This window comes from Myodes glareolus, chromosome 16 (assembly GCF_982192425.1).
Source record: "Myodes glareolus chromosome 16, mMyoGla1.1, whole genome shotgun sequence".
Lineage (NCBI taxonomy): Eukaryota > Metazoa > Chordata > Mammalia > Rodentia > Cricetidae > Myodes > Myodes glareolus.
In genome coordinates this window covers 53,250,581-53,256,114 of record NC_142041.1, presented here as the reverse complement: position 1 = coordinate 53,256,114, position 5,534 = coordinate 53,250,581, and the positions used below count along the sequence as shown (strand labels likewise).

Below are 5,534 nucleotides of genomic sequence, written 5' to 3'. Positions count from 1 at the left end.
CTAAATCTCTTCTCTACATAGAAGTGTTGATAGAAGACTTCCATGGTTAGGCTGCTTCTCACAGTAACAGAAATTAGCACTCTGGATGCACCAATAACTTCTTCTCCAGTGTTTCTCTTACAATGGTAAGAGCCTTAATTGAAAACTGTCTTTGAGAGATTGTTGTAAAAATGGAGGCACATCAAGTGCGAATCTCTTTTGTGTTGAACTAGAAGGAGTTCTAGAACACTTCTCATACAACAAACAATCTAAAAACTCACACAATCTGGTTGAGATGCATTGGATATCTCTGTTTTCTTATACTCCCAAAATGTTTTAAGTAGCAAACTTTTGATTGCCCTATGTACCAATTAAGAGTTCCAGGAAAAAAAAAAAACATGTTAGCAAGTAATGATTCAAGCCTATAAATAAAAGGACACCATCTTAAAATAAGAATGACAGATTTCTCATACAAATGGACACATCAGTTGCATCTCTGAGGAAGCAAAAAAAGATACCTCTGTCTTTTTACCTTTGCCATTTTTTATGCAGCTACAGAAAAGGCAGTGTTAGCAAGCCCAAATTGCTTTCACTTCGCCAACAGGGTAAATAGAATGAAATTTCAGTGAAGGTGACGGAAAATGTACTTGATTGATGCTAAATTTGCAAAACGTCCAACGATGTGGGTACAGTTTGTCATATAAATGATGTAGACATCTTTTTGTTTTGTCAGAAAAATTATGCCAATTTCCCTCCCTCAGCTTTAGTCCTTGCCTAGTCTAGAATGGGTTTTCTTTTTCAGGAAAGAAACAGGATTATTTTCACTTTTAAATTCTTTATTCCACTAATCACTTGGGGTACGTAACACACATGTTTCTGTGGGCGCCTGGATGAGGATAATGGGCCCCCAGCTGTACCTCCTTGTGCCAAGAGGACCAAAGGAGGACCTGGACATGAAAACCCTTTTTGTAATCTTTCAAGCAGGCCCCAAAATGTTTACTGTCCTTATTAACTAGATAATGTGTTAGATATGTTCCAATGCTGTTTGTGGAAAAGAAAATGAAATTCTGTACTCTGAATCGAAGGGAAATTACATCTCCTTAGAGGTAGGGATGGAAGATAAGAAAAGCAAACAGGCTTTTAGTGCTATTTCTCCATCAGTCCCACACTCAGTCTTTATCTGTTGCAGTAATAGCAACTGACACTTTTTTTTTCCTCATGGATCAGAGGGGGCACAGACTGTGAATGTTCACTGCTTTAGGAGGTGGGCAGGGGAAAGTCTTGCTACATGTTCGGTGAATGAGCAAGGGTTTTGTTTTGAACCAGGCATTGGGTGGAGGCTTGTCTTTTCCAGCAATATCTCTCTGTTGCTCAGGACCAGTGCAGTCAATCTGTGCATTTAAGTACCATGTCTCATCATCTTCCTTCAGGTTAAAACACTAAAAATCAAATCTTTATTTGGGATGATATTGAGAGAAGTGAGAAAAATGGCAGCTGTGCCTCCAGACACAAACATATTGGGGCTTTCTTCAAATTTGGTCTTCCCAGTGCTTCCTTGTGATTAAAGTCAGTTCGAAGATGCCAGATTTAGGACATGTGAGAAGAAATGTTGCATTCTTTCAGGTTGCACAACTGGAGGCCCTTGAAGTCCATCTATCCTTGAATGGCAATGTTGCTGTGTGTCACCTCATCAATTATAGTCCTATTTGATGATTATATGCTTTCTGGTATGAGTCACTGTTATATTCATACTAAACAGCATATAGCTATGTATTATTTTATATGTAATTATAACGTACACAAGTATATTTTAATACATTGCATAAGTATATAGAACTACCACATTTATATAGCTGTTATATTGATTCTAGTTGTTGTTTTTCTTAAACCTGTAAGCCATTTCTGGGAAGAGATTTGGATACTACACAAGCATGTTAATAGTTTTGTTTTTGGTTTCTGGCTTGTACCTGACCCCATCGGGAGCACAATAACTTCACGACACTGCTTTTCCAACTGCAATATTTCCTCCATACTTACAAACAAGTCACTTAGAATTTTCTCATATCTGAGAGTTGTCTTCCTTTATCTGTTAATCTATTTATAATTATTTGGGGGCATAAATACATCAATTGTTTTAATAGTATAAGGCTGTATATAATTGTTTGGTTGTGTAAATGTTCTTAAATGTGGCTGTGGGCCCTATACACTGCTCTTCGCTTGCTGCCATAAGACTTGTAAGTTCTTCTCCTTCTCCTTCTTCTTTGTAGCTTCAATGCATCTGCTGCTGGCCTAGGATGAACCTTTTCTTTGAAGAGTACTAATTAATTTACATAAAAATCAGTGTTAAAAACAGTATTTGGATGCTAGCAGGATACACTTTGTTTTTAATTTTGTATTACTTTTGGAAGTCTGTAGCCGCTCTACAATATTTCAGAGTAGTCAGAAGTATTCCGTTTCACTAATTATACCATGAATTCATGCCCACTTTGGTAGGACTTTGAAGGAACAATATGAGGGTGATATATAGGGAACCATAGAGATGAGAAAGGGCCCATGAGTTTTCTAAATCCCTTTCCTAAATTTCTGAAATTGAAATTTTCTAATCTTAAACTTTGAGGAAATGTCACTTTGAAGACCTATGTTAAATATATCATGAAGAGATTTCACTATATCATTGTGTTCTGTGATGTGTGAACTTTTGTCCAGTGGAAACTATCTTTATAAGAATATTTTTGAATAAAGAAGAACACTGTGCCCAAAGAAGTTGCAGTATTGCATCCAAGAAAACCAGGTGTAAAGTCACAGACCAAAGCGATTCACATCGATGCTTCTAAGCTCTGCGCTAACCCAGGAAACTCGCTGACTTAATGGCCACAGGTATTGTCTGGGAATGCTAGTTTGGATATTTTAAGGGGTATTTAACTCATGTTTAAGTTCATCTTCTTCTATCTTTCTGTTCTCATTCATAATTAAGCATCTCCGTATCATAGTTCATTGCTTATCAGATTCACTTGGCAGAAAGGTCTTAAAAGAATGGAATTTTTCTTTAATTTTGTTAACAGCTTTTGGTATTTAGTAGTCATTCAACAATTTCCATGTATTAAAATTCCCAGAAGGCTGTTGCTTCCTTTGAAAGCTTACCATCATTCACAAGTTGCCTTTCCCTGCCTTCTATACTCATGTACTGGATTATTTTCAATACTTGTGTTAGTTTTTTTCAGAGTTTAACATAATCTCTTTTGATCACTTTATTCTTCTTCCCTCAACTGTTCCTTGATTACCTCCCTTTTCTACCCACCCAACTTTGCTTCTTTTCTCAAATTTTCAATTCATTAATCTTTTAAGACCAAAACATGTTATTCAAATTGTGTTGGATGTATTGTTTTCCCAGGAAGACTGGTCAACTTACCAGGGACTACATATAGTCTTAGAGAAACTATTCTCTCTATATCTAATATCCAAAAATTACCAGGAGCTCCACAGTTTGGTGTGGGATAGTGTGTCCAGTTCTCCTCACCATACTAGCATTTCATTGGGTTGGGGCTTGCACAAATTTGGGGCATATTGTCAAAACTGCTGCGGGTGCATTTGCACACTTGTCCTGATTTGTCCAGAAGTTGATGTTCTCTTATAGAAATATACACTTCCGGCTCTTACAGTCTTTCTGCCTCCCCCAACACAATGACCCTTGATCCTTGCAGCATTGGAGGAAAGTGTGGTATGTATGTTTCCTTTAGGTTTGAGAATACTGCGCTCTTATTTTCCAATGCTGGTCAGTTATGTGTCGCTTACTTAATCACCATCTCTTACCAATAGATGTTTCTCAGATGGGGGTTGAGAAATGCACTGATCCATGAGTATAATGACGACTCTTTAATACTATGTCCACCTAACAGTCTAATAGTAATAGGGTCTCTCACTGGGCCTCTGAATTATCAAGTTGTATTTACTTAGCAAGTAAAGCTGCCAGATACTTTGTGGAGCAATCAGAAAGTGACTAATCTCACTATGATGGGTTTTTTTTTGCCACTATTGAATCAGTGAGTATGTCTTGTTGGGCCATTCACAGGATTCATAGCTGGCTATAATTAATACTTACTAATAAATGGTGATTACTTCAGTAGTTCGTGCGACACTTTCCAGCATTATGAAAGCTAGCTAGTACACATGAATCTTCCAGGTTTATACTAGCTTGATTTTGACATGTTCTATAACTCAAGGAAATGGTATCTTTGGAAATAGAATCTTGTTGTCAAGTTCTGTAGAGCAATCAAAAACAATAGCTATAGGCTATAATTTTGGGGGCTCTATGAGATTTCACTAGCCAACAATTAGGCAAGAAATATCCTATGGTTGGCACTGTTTTTATTTTTTTTAATGTTGTTGCAGTAGTTAGCTAGTTAGTCACTGGTGTCTTGTAGTGTCATTGTTGCCCTGTTAAAGAGTAATTCCATCTTAACTCCTCTACCTATTCTCGTTCTCCACTCCAATTTAACCTTTCCTGTTCCACGATCTCCTAGTTCATGATTTTTAAACTAAATTCTACCTGGAACTATATAAATGATCTCCTTTTATCTTTTAATAACAAAACTGTTCAGAAACTATCTAGCCACTTGAAACAAGGACATAAGAGTTAGGTATGATCTGTACTCTACGTAGCCTGGGACTATGTTGAACCTATGTGCAAGGATCAACACGTAATCTACAACATCAGACAATCAGAAAAAAAATGCCTTCTTTCATGGAGCCCACAAAATAGTGGAACAAGACTAATCAAAAGGTTGAGAGCAGAAGAATGAATGAGAATTTCTGAAGTGTAACATGAAGGCTGGTTTGTTAGTTGGGGTTTTCTGTCCTGCCTGGTTCCCACAGCTGTTTAGCCCTCCAAAAAATCACACAGAAATCTCTGTAAGTAATAAAGCTGATTGGCTCATTAGGTCTGGCTTCTTATTGGTTCTTGTAGTTTATATTAATCCATTATTCTGTTCTATGTTAGCCATGTGGCTCAGTACCTTTTTCATTGTGGCAGATCACATCCTGCTGCTATGGTGATCTGAGCAGGAGTGGGAAGAATCAGCTTCCTCCTTCCCAGAATTCTGTTCTCATTGCATCATTTCTGCTTCCTGTCTGGTTTTCCCGCCTATACTTCCTGCTTGGCCAATCAGCATTTATTTAAAACATGATTGACAGAATACAGACAATTCTCCCTCACCACCGAAGAGTTCTATAGCTACTGCCTGTGGAGGAAAAGAAATAGAATGGAATGACAACGGATAGAGTGAGCAATGCACTTCAAAGAGAAAAAAAAAGAATCCAACCCTATGACAATCTGGGGGGCTGAAAACTTCAGAAGGAGGAAAGAATGCATGCCAAGACTGGGAGGCTCAAAGCAACCTGGAGGGTTGAGCAACGTGGTGCCCAGGTAACACTGGAGTATGGCACAAGCATAGGCGCCTTGAGAAATTCAACTGCTGTAGCCAGGGGCTTTTGTTAGTGGTATTGAAAAGGAAAAGGAACGCAATCAGGGAGTAAATGATAAAGAAAGATTGGCGATC

At 37.9% G+C, this 5,534-nt stretch overlaps 1 long non-coding RNA gene across 1 annotated transcript in view; it reads right to left on the bottom strand.

Annotated features, from left to right (window-relative positions):
- Positions 1–5,061, bottom strand: part of LOC146891476 (uncharacterized) — a 17,770-nt gene extending 12,709 nt beyond the window's left edge. The window contains exon 1 of the long non-coding RNA XR_014997459.2: positions 4,992–5,061. This is a non-coding gene — a long non-coding RNA (uncharacterized LOC146891476). The remainder of the gene's footprint in view (positions 1–4,991) is intronic.
- Between the last annotated feature and the right edge of the window lie 473 nt (positions 5,062–5,534).